This window comes from Danio rerio, chromosome 10, assembly GCF_049306965.1.
Source record: "Danio rerio strain Tuebingen ecotype United States chromosome 10, GRCz12tu, whole genome shotgun sequence".
Classification (NCBI taxonomy): Eukaryota; Metazoa; Chordata; class Actinopteri; order Cypriniformes; family Danionidae; genus Danio; species Danio rerio.
In genome coordinates, this window is record NC_133185.1 from 26,609,002 (window position 1) to 26,623,501 (window position 14,500).

At 35.1% G+C, this 14,500-nt stretch overlaps 8 protein-coding genes and 2 long non-coding RNA genes across 25 annotated transcripts in view; 8 read left to right on the forward strand and 2 right to left on the reverse strand.

Moving 5' to 3' along the window:
- Window positions 1–14,500, reverse strand: part of LOC141376355 (uncharacterized) — a 974,232-nt gene that overhangs the window by 666,213 nt on the left and 293,519 nt on the right. The gene's annotated exons all lie outside the window — the stretch shown is intronic.
- LOC141376356 (uncharacterized) overlaps window positions 1–14,500 on the reverse strand; it is a 259,480-nt gene that overhangs the window by 181,941 nt on the left and 63,039 nt on the right. Inside the window, exon 5 of one of the 14 annotated variants that reach the window (XR_012386288.1) lies at window positions 11,986–12,368. The exons of 12 other annotated variants lie outside the window; for them this stretch is intronic. This is a non-coding gene — a long non-coding RNA (uncharacterized lncRNA). Of the gene's footprint in view, window positions 1–11,985; window positions 12,369–14,500 lie in introns of those variants that run through there. One more of the 14 variants, XR_012386287.1, reaches the window with a different exon arrangement.
- pcdh1g1 (protocadherin 1 gamma 1) overlaps window positions 1–14,500 on the forward strand; it is a 153,508-nt gene that overhangs the window by 93,776 nt on the left and 45,232 nt on the right.
- The window catches only part of pcdh1g2 (protocadherin 1 gamma 2), a 147,690-nt gene that overhangs the window by 87,958 nt on the left and 45,232 nt on the right, over window positions 1–14,500 (forward strand).
- The window catches only part of pcdh1g3 (protocadherin 1 gamma 3), a 143,891-nt gene that overhangs the window by 84,159 nt on the left and 45,232 nt on the right, over window positions 1–14,500 (forward strand).
- pcdh1gb2 (protocadherin 1 gamma b 2) overlaps window positions 1–14,500 on the forward strand; it is a 132,577-nt gene that overhangs the window by 72,845 nt on the left and 45,232 nt on the right.
- pcdh1g9 (protocadherin 1 gamma 9) overlaps window positions 1–14,500 on the forward strand; it is a 118,468-nt gene that overhangs the window by 58,739 nt on the left and 45,229 nt on the right.
- pcdh1g11 (protocadherin 1 gamma 11) overlaps window positions 1–14,500 on the forward strand; it is a gene marked incomplete in the record, with an annotated part of 111,726 nt that overhangs the window by 51,994 nt on the left and 45,232 nt on the right.
- The window catches only part of pcdh1gb9 (protocadherin 1 gamma b 9), a 101,863-nt gene that overhangs the window by 42,131 nt on the left and 45,232 nt on the right, over window positions 1–14,500 (forward strand).
- pcdh1g18 (protocadherin 1 gamma 18) overlaps window positions 1–14,500 on the forward strand; it is a 79,716-nt gene that overhangs the window by 19,984 nt on the left and 45,232 nt on the right.

Here is a 14,500-nt window from a genome sequence, read left to right on the forward strand (position 1 = left end):
TTAACTAACGAGGTTCAGCACTTCAGACTATGGATCTCAATGTAGAAACAATAGTGACAAGTTTTCGTGATGCATGTTGTTAAGCCATAACACAGTACTGTATGTCAAAACTTTGTAATACTGGAAAAATTATTTTGCCATTTTTATTTTTGTTTAGGATTATAAGCGTGCTGAATCTTTAATTAATTTATTTTTTAAGTTAATGTGTGAGTTTTAACCATACACATAATGGTACGAGAGCTGTCACCTGAGTGCTACCTTTTTAAAACATGTGTGTACCAAAATCATCCACATTGGTATCTTGAAAGGTACATCTTAGTATTCAAAAGCACAAAAGTGAATCTTTTGAACAGGTACCATCCAAGGGAAAGCTCTTGTTCCTTTTTTTCCTCAGTGTTTGATTTGACTTAGATCACATGTGTCAAACTCAGTTCCTGGACGGCCGCAGCTCTGCACAGTTTAGCTTTAACCCCATATAAACACAGCTGATGAAACTAACTGAGTCCTTCAGGCTTGTATTATACCTACAGGTAAGTGTATTAAAGCAGGGTTGGAACAAAACTGTGCCGGGCTGCAGCCCTACAAGAACTGAGTTTAAAACCCCTGATTAAGATATATTATAAATAAATAACCTGTTACTCCATGTCACATTTGTTTGTGTTTATACTGAATTTTGCAAAAAAAAATTCTAATAATTATGTATATATAAATATATATTATAAGTATTTTGCTTATTTTTTTAAGTTTTCTAAAGTATTTTTTAAAGTTTCAAATAGCTATGCCCGCTCATACACAAAGAATAAGGTAAATATGGAGGCTTTGTAATAGAATAAACTTTGACTACACACTATGAATAATTTTTTAAGCATTAGCATCTAGTGAATTCATTATTTGTTAAGCATTAACTTTACATTAACTAGCATTAGTAAGCAGTTTATAACTGCAGCTACAAGGGCTTTATTCTTGACTTATTACCACATTTATAATGTCCTTAATAATTGTACTTTCATACTTTGTGACTGGTTAATTTTTCATTACTAAACGAAGTATCACATTATTTACAAAAAAACAAAAAAAACAACATTTGTATTTAAGAGTTAGAGGATTTTAAGATCATTCAGAGTTAGTGAATGATTAATAAACTATTGGAATTAACATTTATATATCTTATTATTCAGGCATATATTAATGGTTACTGTAAATGTTAACAAATGCTTTATTAACTCAACTTCATACATTTTTGTGATCTAATATAAAGTGAGGACTATTTATGCCTTACAAATATAAATGACAATTAAAGGCTCAGTATCAAATGAATAATAATCTTTGCAATCTTATCTAAAAACTTCAAATATTGCAGAATAACAGGGGGGTCAAAATGCGACATAAAATTGGGTAAAACAACAACAATATAATAATTTAACAATAAAACAGGATGTAATGTTTAAACTGCACAGTAATTTTATTTTAGATAAGGTTGCAATGATTTATATTTTATTTGAAGTGCAGTTTCATTTGTGTATCTTCAAAGTGAATAGCAATAAATACATTTTTTTCTTTTTTCCTGTTTAGAATTTAACTGCTTGTAATTGTCATTTATAAGGGATTTTTAGTCCTCGCTTTAGATAAGTCACAAAACTGGATGAAGTTGAGTTAATAAAGCATTTGATAACATTCAAATTAACTATTAGTATATGCCTGAATTATAAGATAAATACATGTTACTTTGAATAGTTTATTAACCATTTACTAACTTATTATGAATGATCCTAAAAACAACCAACTATGCTTAAATAACTGTAAGTTATTAATTGTAAGTAATGCAATACTTAATTTAGTAATGAATAATAAACCATTAACAAAGTATGAAAACACAATCATTAAGCACATTATAAATGTGGTTATAAGTCAAGATTAGAGCATTTGTATCAGAAGTTATGAACTGTTTACTAGTGTTTGTTAACGTATAGTTAATGCTTAACAAATAGTCACTATTTGCTAATACTTAATAAATGGTTCATAGTGTTATTATAAAGTGTTACCTTAACTCTTGCTTTCTCTGCCTTTTTTGCATGTTTTTTATAGTTACATATATACTGTAATAACTTAGATTTGTTTTTTAAGGTAATCCTAAATATAATTACTTTGTGTTTTTCTGGATGAGAGTGTGAATTTCAACTATGCTCTATATCAATTAAAATATCTTTTCAAAATTATACAAGAGTCTGTGGCACATTTATCCAGGCTTTAACATTAACTCCTACTTGCACATTTCCTTCTTTAAATTATCTTATATATACAGGACACAATGTATATTAAACATAACAAGGAATAATCTATATAAATATTGTTTCAATCACTCAATATATCAAGCCTTTGTATAACTTAAAATATTATTCCGCCACTTAGGCCTGTTTTCCATTGTGCTTATATTCAGTGTGTGAATTATACACTGACAAACAGGGTGTACATTTTTTTTTTCGGAAGTAGTGTGGTAATACATGCTTCAGTGAATCAAATTCATTAATGTATTTAAACTACATATAATTTATTATTAAAAGACATACGTTTATACGTTTCAGTGTTTTGAGGGATATTTAGTGACTATTTAAGAGGTTACTGTTGGTCAACTTTACAAATTATGTGTCTATTTCTATAGGCTACATGGAGATATAAACATCTATTTTACAAGAAACGTGCTTTGTGAATTCTTAAGATGTCCATCGGTGCTTGATAGAACTGCCCACTTCAGACTGTTGAATAATGTTTTTCCTAGAATAGTTTGGCGCGATTATGCATATGTTAGGTATGTGTTTTTTTTATTATACATTTTTAATTATTATTATTTAAGATAGATCAGAGATCAGAGAAAGCTATTTCTTAGTATAACATTTTGATGTCCTATCCCCCCAAACCCCCCTGTAATTTGCACCCTGCTTATATTGTGGCCATAACGAAAGAACTTTCAATGTGATCTTTATGATGTTGCTTGATGCAAAGTTAGTGCATATTTTTCAAAACTCATGAACCTGTAAATATCAGTGTTTCATCAGCTGAAAAACAATATTCAAATTTTACCCAATTGTCTTATTTCTTAATTGGATATTAGCTAAGGGTTTATTCTTATATTCTATTATGTGCTGTAAATTCTGTTTAAGTTCTGTTTTGCACATTATTTTTTCTTGTGATCTAAACAAATAAAGTTTTATTGGAGCCTCATTGTACATTCTCAGAAATACAGGTACAAGAGCTGTCACTGGGGTGGTACTTTTTCAAAAGGTACTTTATTTGTACTTAAAGGGTATATATTGGTACCTCAAAGGTATATATTAATGCCTAAATTTGTAAGAGGTAATATTTTGTACTTCTTAGGTACTATATGAACCCTTGAGGTATTAATAAGCACTCCTTAAGTACAAATATGTACCTTTTGAAAATGTACCTTGTACCTTTATTTCTGAGAGTGTACTAATGTATTGTTATGCTCTTTTTGTGATGTTTTAGTATTGTAGACAAATTTCTTGTGCGTGTCTGTGCATAAATTTGTGGATTACGACACATTTTGCTTATTAGTCCAGAGTACTGCTTATCAGAAACATGAATGGAGTATGCAAAATATAGATATCAAACACTTTATGCAATTTTACAGTGACAGTGTTTAGAACATGACAGAAGCGTATTATGTTGCTTTCATTTTCTTTCACTCTTTCTACTAAATGAGTCTCTGTACTCCAGTTATTTCCTGCACAGTGAGTTCTTGTATATACATTACAGACCCACTAACAACGCAGTGTCTTTATATGAGGAACCAAAAACTCTTTATCATTCAGTCAGTTCACTTAATGTGGATACATTTTTCTGCTATGCAATGCTTTTGTAAGCTTTATGCACCCCCTTTCGTAATCCTCATACAGATTAACAACAAGCACCATAGGATGATTTTGTTTTTATTGTGTTTTTACAATTAAAGTACAATTTATTTTACTATTGAAGTATGGTGAAAGTATAAGTTCTTCATTAAAGGGATAGTTCGACTTCCGGTTATGAGGCGAGCAGGGTAGTTGCGTGCTCCGCTTGCTCCCACAGTTTTACTTATAATTATCTTAATAGACATCGTTTTTTTTTAGTTATTGGGCTAACGACAGTTTTCATAACTTACTGCAGTCAATTTGATCGCGTTACCATGTCAAAGGCTAAAGGAAAGCAATCAGAAAAAGACAAGGAACTTTCGTCAGCATCTAGCATAACTATGGCCGACATTAGCGCGCTACTGGAGGAACACAGAGAGGGCCTGTCAAGCAATTTTAAGTCCTCGTTTGAGTCCCTCGCTTCAACGTTGGACAGCATTAATTCCACTGTTGCCGACCACGGACAATGCATTGGCTCTCTGGAAACAAATGCCACGCTCGTTGACCAGCGGCTGCAGCAGCTGGAAAAAACTTGTTCCGATTTGCAGAAGGATAACGAGCAGCTCAAACTTATTGTATCTGACTTGGAGGGCCGCAGCAGACACCAAAACGTACGGATCATTGGCTAACCTGAATCAATCGAGGGTCCCCGTCCAACCGAGTTTTTTTCCAAACTACTTGCGGATGTTTTTGGCACGGATGTCCTTGCTTCACCCCCCGAACTTGATAGAGCACATCGAAGCCTTGCTCCGAAACCAGCTCCAGGAGGAAAACCACAGCCAGTAATCTTACGCTTTCACCGGTTCCAAGTTAAAGACCTGGTTATCCGCGAAGTCCGTAAACGGGGAACCTTGTACTACAAAAGCCACCCGATATGCCTTTTTGATGATTACAGCCCTGACGTTTTAAAACAGCGTGCTGAATAGAGAGGTCCGATGGCCGAGCTATACAAGCAGGGGTACAAACCAGCGCTCCTGTACCCAGCTAAACTGCGCATCACTCTGCCTAACGGGGAAAAGTTATGGATCCAGTCCGCCTCGTCGGCTGTGAAATTCGTATAGGACTTAAGTACGAACTTGTAAGCAATTAAACTGACACCCTTCTCGTTTACATACATATACCTACATATGCCTAGTAGGCTGTCTCTAAAAAGGTGATGTTGACATTATTGTAAATAATTTTGACCCCATTTTTTGTTTGTTTTTGAACTGTGAATTCTGGGATAATTTATAAAAGTACATAATACTTGTTATTTGCAATATAATAATGATTATCTATAGAAATAAGTTTGGGGCTTTCTTTTTCTTTGTTTTTTTTTCTAGCCCTCATCTCTGTTTATTTGACTATAGCTTTTGAGATGTCTGAAAGTTCTATTTGTATTTCATTATGCTGTGGAAGCTGCGAGTTAAATATAAGGAAGTTGTGAAGTTTGCTGATCATTGTATCAGAGAATGTTTGTTGCTGTTTATGTTCGTTACAGCAACTGATTTAAATGTTGATTTGTTTAATGTTGTTATTTCTCTTCCTTTTTCTTTTCTTTTTCTCTTCTTTTTTCTTTTGTCTTTGTTTGTTTTGATTTTTTATTCATCATCTCATTTTTGTGTGCTACCGGGGGCACAATTGAAGTGTAGAGCAAATATGTACAGATTCATGATCTCTAAAATGATTTTATGTTAAGTAATGTAAGAACAGTACCAAGTAGTACACTAAGACTCATTAGCTGGAATGTGAAAGGGTTAAATTCGCCAGTAAAACGCAGCAAAGTGTTTGACCACCTGAAATCTTTAAACACTAAAATTGCCTTTTTGCAAGAAACGCACTTAATACCAGCTTTTTCATTCTTCATTTTCAAATAAGGCAAGAGGCACCGCTATTCTTGTGCACAAGTCAGTACCACTCTCGGTAACTAAAATAATCTCATACCCCAATGGTCGCTTTATTGTTGCAGTAGGAAAGCTCAATGGCAACAGCTTAATTCTTGCTAATGTATATGGCCCACACTGGGACAACATGGATTTTTTTTAGTAAATTCCTGTATTCTCTTCCAGATATAAATTATTGCCAGCTTATTCTTGGTGGTGATTTTAATTGCTGCCTAGATCCTTTATTGGATCGTTCATCTACCAGGCCCCTTTCTTTGTCTAAGTCATCCCAAGTCATAAAGCTATTTATGGAGCAGCATTCAGTCTCTGATGTATGGCGCTTTTTCAACCCTTGCGATAAACAGTTTTCTTTCTTTTCCCTCGTGCATGGATCTTTTTCACGAACTGATTATTTTCTCATCGACAAGAAACTACTCCCCTTTGTAAAAACCTGTACATATAATCCTATAGTTATTTCAGATCATGCTCCTGTAACAATGGACATATCTTTTCCGGGTAGTCCTTCAACACGTTCGCCATGGCGTTTTAACTCCCTATTACTCACTGATCCTGACTTTATTTAAACCATTAATAATCGCTTAGATATTTTTCTTTCTACTAATATTACTCCAGATGTGTCCGCATCAACAATTTGGGAGGCTTGTAAGGCTTACCTGCGTGGAGAGATAATATCTTATTCTGCCTACCGTAAGAAGCTCACTGCAGAAAAAAGCACTACCATTTCTAAAGAACTGGCAGATTTGCAATCTAGATGTGTGGATACACCTGACCCTGAACTCAATAAAGATTTACTTATGAAGAAGGCAGAATTTGATATCTTGATGGCTAATAAAGCAACTGAAGCGTTACTTAAATCACGTCATAAGTATTATGAGTTTGGAGACAAACCTGGCAAAATTTTAGCCTGTCAGATTCGACAATATGCTTCAGCGCAACACATAACACAAATTAACACTGACAATGGTATTTCAATCGACCCTCAAAATATTAATAAACAATTTAAGAATTTCTACTATTCATTATACAAGTCTGAGTGCTCATCTGATGAAGCTCAATTAGATAACTTCTTTCAGTCCCTTAACATTCCCTCAATCGACTCTGAAACCTCTTCCAGGTTGGATGTGCCCTTTTCAGTAGAAGAAGTTAAAAAGGCATTGTCAGCTATGCAGAATGGGAAATGCCCTGGGCCCGATGGATTTCCTACTGAGTTTTTCAAGGCCTTTGCTGATAAGCTTTCTCCACTACTCTTAAATATGTTTAATGACTCCTTAGAATCTGGCACACTACCTCTCACTCTTAGACAGGCCACAATTTCTCTTATTTTAAAGAAAGGAAAGGATCCCCTTTCCTGCAGTAATTATCGCCCCATTTCCCTGTCATGTGTGGATGTTAAAATCCTAGCTAAGATGCTGTCAAAGCGTTTAGAAGATATTTTGCCCTCAATTGTCTCTGCCGATCAAACAGGGTTTGTAAAGGGTAGACATTCTTTCCACAATATTAGACGTTTATTTGATATTTTATACTCTCCCTCTACTTCAAAATCCCCAGAATTGGTTATTTCAATGGATGCGGAAAAGGCTTTTGATCGGGCGGAGTGGCCTTATTTATTTTATTCATTAAAAACATTTGGATTTGGCAGTAAGTTTATGTCATGGATTAAACTTCTTTATGCCCTTCCCCTGGCCCGTGTCCATACTAATAATGATTATTCTGATTATTTCCCTTTGGAGCGTGGCACTCGTCAGGGTTGTCCACTCTCACCCCTACTGTTTGCCATTGCTATTGAGCCACTGGTGATAGCTCTCAGGTCCAGCCATATGAAGGGAATTATTAGAGGAGACAAACTGTCCCTTTATGCGGATGATCTTTTACTTTTCGTTTCTGACCCGGACCGATCTATACCTTGTGTGTTGGATCTGCTGAAGGAATTTGGGCTAGTTTCAGGATATAAACTAAATTTTCATAAAAGTGAACATTTGCCTATAAATTCTGCAGCTGAAGCATACCAACTTTCTAAACTCCCATTCAAAATATCACTTGATAATTTTACATATTTGGGCATATGTACAACCAAGAATTACTCAGATCTGTTTAAAAGTAATTTCTCTTTTTTGATGGATAGAGTGTCTGAAGATTTTTATCGTTGGTCTCTGCTGCCCCTATCACTTGCTGGTAAGATAAATTGTATTAAAATGAACATACTGCCCAAGTTTCTTTATCTTTTTCAATGCATACCAATTTTTATTCCAAAACATTTATTTAATTCCCTTGATAGTGCCATTGTTGGGTTGGGTGGATTTGCATTACCAAATTTCCTGTTTTATTACTGGTCTGCAAATATCCGCAACATGCTATTCTGGCAACTTTCTAATGCTGAACCTCCTGCTTGGTTAAGGATTGAGGAGGCTTCATGTGGCACTCCCTCCCTCACTTCTCTTTTATGCCTACCCATGCCATTTTCACCATCACAGTATTCTAAAAATATTATAGTTAAAAATTGTCTTAAGATCTGGGTTCAGCTCAGACGTCACTTCAATTTACAGATCACACCTTTTCTATGTCCTGTTTACTCTAACCCTCTTTTTCCTCCCTCGCTTAATGATAAGGCTTTTGTAACATGGGTGAGATGTGGAATTGTTTCTATCAAAGACCTCTACATTGATAATATTTTTGCGTCATTTGAACAACTAACTCAAAAGTATAGTCTACCAAAGTCAAAACTTTTCAGATATTTTCAGATTCGGGATTTTGTCCGTAAATACTTTCCCGGTTTCCCTACTATACCACCATCTACCCTGATAGATACCATCTCTAATATTAATCCCGGTCAAAATGGAGCCATCTCTAAAATATACAACTCCTTGCTCATGTCTCATACTTCTACATCTGACAATTTGCGTTTTATTTGGGCTAGGGATCTTAACATAGACATAAAAGAAGATATTTGGTCAACAATTTTACAAAACGTCCATACATCATCTGTATGTGCTCGCCATGGGATTCTACAGTGCAAAGTAGTTCACAGAGTTCACTGGTCTAAGTGTAAACTGGCTCGCATGTTCCCTGCTATTGATCCAACCTGTGACAAATGTCATGCTGAACCTGCAAATCTAGTTCACATGTTTTGGACCTGTCCAGCTTTGTTTCCTTTTTGGGAGTCTGTTTTCGATTCATTTTCAGCAAATTACATCTATTAATATTGATCCTTCTCCGTTAATTGGCCTGTTTGGAGTTCTTCCCCCTGACTGTGAGTTACCATTTTATTTTTCTGAATTAAGAGCTTTTCTGTCATTATTAGCTAGGCGGTGCATTTTGTTGCAGTGGAAGTCTCCTCAACCCCCATCCCATACTCAGTGGATTAAAGATGCCTTATTTTTTGTTAAATTAGAAAAAATTAAACATAGTCTTTGAGGTTCAGTGGTCAAATTTTCTAATATTTGGTTGCCTTTTTTGGAACATGTCAAATCTCTGAGACTTGAGGCAATTACTGTGGAGTGAATGGTTGCCATTCTTGCATTTTTGTTTTGATCTGTGCTTCCAGTTGAGTATTAGTGCTGCTGATATAGCACAAACATACAACTTTTTCTTGACATAAAACCACAAGTTAAGAATGTGCCACCCCCCAGCCTATTTAGTTTAATACATTTTCCCTTTTCTCTCGCTTTTTTTAAAATTTCTTTTCTATTTTTTTCTATTTTTTTATTTTGTTTTATTTTATTATTACTGTTTATTTTACTTAATACACCATGCTGTCAACCTTATTGTCTCGTACAGACCTGTTTATATGCTCAATTTGAAAATTGATTTATGCACATCATATAGTGTTTATGCATGTCATATACTGTGTGTCGCACAATATGAGGGTTATAGTGTGGTTTATTTATTTATTTATTTTTTCATCAATGTTGTACTGTTATATATATATATATATTTTTTTCTGTTTGTACTGTTATTGTCTTTTTTTTTACTTTGTTTGTTAACTGTCAAAAAAATCTAATAAATAAATCTTTAAAAAAAAAAACGGATAGTTCACCCAAAAATGAATATGACCTCATCATTTACTCTCCCTCATGCGGTTTTAAACCTTTATGTTAAAAACAAAAGAAGATATTTTGAAGAATGCTGTTGGCCGGGACCCATTGACCTCTAATGAAGGAAATAATTTTCATTTTTGGGTGAACTGTCCCTTTAAGCTCTCACTGATGCTAGGAGTGGCTTCTCTGCAGTGAGCGCACAGTCAGAAATCTGAAGCATCAAATCTGTGTCACAGCTGAAGCATTAATCCTGTATCTAAGGGTATCCGCACAGTGCCTATAAATATTGCATTGACATTAAGGAGGGGGGAAACACTTTCTGTGCTATTTACAGTATGCCAAAATGTTTGTTTCCAGTTGACTGTAACTCACAAATTCACAATACATTATTATATATTTTGCTATGATTTAATTATGACTTTTATCCTTTGTGACTTGCACATGGTGTAAAATCACAAAAATGCATGATAGAGTGTTTGTTTTGTGTTTAATGTTTGCCATAGTGACCTTCTTCCCTACAGTGGTGTCTTTAATATTAACAACAACTATTTAGCACATGAAGTGATCAATGCAAAGGTACTGTAGGGGATTTAATGTTACAATACAGCAATATGATTAATGTGAGTGAAGCTCAGGCAGCACATGAGATCTGTGCTGGTGTTTGTGTGAATGCTGACTCTCAGCCAGGGGGAAGGAGGGGCCTTTTCTCTCTGCAGTGGGATTCTTTGTCCTGCTTTTGCTCCCTTAAAATCTGCTTATGTCTGTATATGCCTAGAAGAGTTGAATGCAAACACTTTTACTGTTACAAATCCTTAGAATATATGACAGATTCCCTTGTAATCTTTTTGCTGTGACTTTAAATAAGCAAATACAGAATATATGCAAACACAACATATATAAACGTTCATATGCAGTGCTTTAAAAAGTTAAATCTTGCATGTTTCTTTTTTGATTAGACAGCTTAAACTCAACCCACTCCACCTACAGATTTGCATGTCCATACTGTACTGTCTTCTGTAACACACATAATACTCCCTTGACAACATGCATTACCATGGCAACAGACTAAGTTGGACTGTTCCATTTCTTTACAACAGAGAGGTGGGGTAGGGCTTGTCCATGTGCTTGTGGGGGGTAGGGATGTTTTGATGATCTTGACCCCCCTCCCCCCTCTATCTATTCCATGCTCCCTCTTGTGTTTAAAAGTAGTGTTTACCATTATCAGTCTTGTGATTTTCAATACACTTTTATACTGTCATTCTATCACATTAAATATATATTTTTATAAAAATGAAATGTCTTTTAGTAAAATCAATCAGACCTTTAAAAAATAAAACAAATATTAACATTTTAAGCAACCTCATACTTATTACATGCAGTATTTTTCTACTTTACGCTGTTTAAATTGCTTTACATAAAATACAAATAAATAACATTTTATTACAGTACTAACAGTGACTTTATCCCCCCCCCCCTCTCTCTCTCTCTCTCTCTCCTTTTGACGATCCCTCCTTTTTACCTGGGTTTCACCAACTAAGGTAAGAGAAAATTTCCCTTTTTGTAGTTTAGCAATGCCAGAGATTCAATTGTCTCTAAAGTGTAGTGCAAATATTAACCACAAACAATTTCTTATAATTAAATATTTTCAATAAGAAATTGGAGGTGGCTAATGTTTTTTTTTTCCAGAAATGGGGTACAATGGGGCTCAATGCACTTTTGACTCCTCTTTGTCTCTAAACTCTGACAATCACCAACACCAATTGTTCACTATATGCACCAAAACAAATCTCCTGATGAGATATATACAGAATTGTTTCTGTACTTTTATAAGCATTTATAGCTCTGTTCAATGTGATTACCTGCAATCTGTTCTAATCAAATCAAATACTTCCTACTTAAAGCAAATTGTCACAGTTTGTACAATACATTACATAAATAACTATTGCTATTGCTCCAATTCCATAATCGCCCGTCTTAGGGCCTTTTATCCATGCTCTTTAAAAATCTAGTTTATAGAAACTTTAATTGTTAGATTTCTACTAGGGGGAAAAATTATTAATGTTAGCCCTGTTGTACCCAAATCTATGTGAATAAATAATGCGTGCGGGCACACACACACACACACACACACACACAAAAACACAAACTGGAGGAACAATTATACTGTAACTTAATTTACTGCTGTTACCAGAGGAGTTTTTTTTTTTTTTTGTATTTCAAATGTCCAGGTAAGTGCACAATTTATTCACGACATTTCTTTTAATCTATCGTGCGGAAAACAAAACCGGGTTTTTTTCCTACGCCCACAAAGATTTTCTTTTTCAGAAGACTACTGTGGAACGTAAGTATTTCAGCGAAAATAAAACAGAAATGGAAAGCATGAGAAGTGCATTCCTTCCTTCTGAACACAAGAGTGCTGCTGCAGGAACAGGCCGCCTGTGTGGCGCTGTCCACCCGCATGGTGCTGAAACACTCCTCACTCTGCTGCTTATTGTCTCCCCCCGCTCGTGGTTGAGTCCTTTGTTGCAACAGGATCATGCGGTCTTGTACGGATAAAAAAACATATTTAATACTAATATAAAAATGTATGCAATTCCATTTAATTATTATGAATAAAAATTACAGTTTAAAAATGTCAGAGCTCATGGCTGTAAAAATGCAAAATGATTAAGCGCCTTCAACAACATCCTCCACATAAACAGAGAGAGAGAGAGAGAGAGAGAGAGAGAGAGAGAGGGGGAGAGGGAAAGGGAGAGGAAGGAAGGGAGGGAGAAATACATGCACTGCTTCCACATATACTTCTGCGCTTCTTGCTGTCGCCACTTGACGGCACACGTTTAATGTTATTGCAACAGTTCTGTTAAATTACAGTCAAGATATTTGATGGCAAGTGAAAATAGTAACACACATACACACATTTATATTTCTATATATTTCTAAACAATAAAATATACTATATATATATATATATATATATATATATATATATATATATATATATATATATATATATATATATATATATATATTATTATTATTATTATTGATGTTTACGAATATTTAGAACTATATGTTTGTGTTTTTTCACTGTGACTCCACTGAATCAGTGGCTCCACAGAATGCTCCACTTTGCCTCTGCCTTACTGCCTTACTCCTGCTCCTTTAGGATATTTAAAAAAAACTAGATTGGTTGAGGGAAATGCACAGTCAGCCAATGAGGTACAGGCTTGGACAAAGAGATCTACTCCCTCCCACGGCTGTGGCATCTTACGCAGCTTTGTGCTCAGAGAACGCATGAACGACTCGTTTTTATCAAAAGGACCTCTTGCACTAAACAGAAATATGTCATCGATACACTGCTTGGGATTTTGCAATGGGTCTGATTATTTTAAAACGCTGAGAATATTTGGATAAAAAGTCGAAAGCTTAGAGTCAGAGACGATGGAATCTCTGATCTTTTTGAGGAGGATTTGGTGGTGCTGTGTCTTTATTATTCCTTGGAGTACAACAGAGGCTCAGATTCGATACACAATTCCAGAGGAGCTAAGAGAAGGATCTGTGGTCGGAAATATTGCTAAAGACCTCGGTTTGGATGTCTCTAAGATTTTAGATCGTAAACTACAAATTGCGTCTGAGACTGGTAAGCAGTATTTCGCTGTGGATGTGGAAAAGGGTGATCTTACTGTGAATGAGAGAATTGATAGAGAAGATGTATGTGGATACAACGTCCCTTGTGTTTTGCCTCTTCAAGCCGTTTTAGAAAATCCTCTGCAGATGCATAGAGTTGAGATTGAAATACAAGATATTAATGACAACGCGCCCAATTTTAAATCTACTGAGCGTGTACTGAATATTCCTGAATCGTTTAATTCAGGAGCAAAATTCCTCTTAGAGAGCGCTATTGACGCAGATGTACAGTCTAATTCATTAAAATCATACAGTCTGATTATTAATGATCATTTTGTTTTAAATGTGAAAACACAAGACGGGGTAAAAATTCCAGAATTAGTACTCAAGCAACCTCTTGACCGAGAAAAACAGGAAGTTCATAAGCTAATATTAACGGCAGCTGACGGAGGGAATCCAGTGCGCACGGGCACATGCGAGATCACTGTCGTCGTTCTAGATATAAATGACAATGCTCCTGAATTTGAAAAACCTTTCTATGAGACTGTTGTTGATGAAAATGAAGCAAATCATAAAGAAATAGTAACAGTCAAGGCTATAGATTTAGATGAAGGGTTAAATGGAGAGATCGAGTATTTCTTTGCAGACCAAACACCAGATACAGAATTGTTTAATATTAACCAGCAAACCGGTGCCATAACAGTTAAAAAACAACTGGACCATGAAAAAGCAAGCTTACATAAATTTGGTATAGTTGCAAAAGACAAAGGCAATCCTCAAATGGAGGGTCACTGCAGTGTAAAGATAAAGGTTAATGATGTAAATGACAACGCGCCTGATATAATAATTACTTCTCTCTCAAGTCCGATTCCTGAAAATTCAACAAATGGGACGGTCGTTTCATTAATTAGTACAAAAGATGCAGATTTAGGAGAGAATGGGAAAGTTAAACTTACGTTAGCCCCTGGACCACCGTTTAGATTGAGTCCTACAGTATCTAATCATTACGCGTTGGTTACCAACGGTCCTCTAGACAGAGAAAACTATC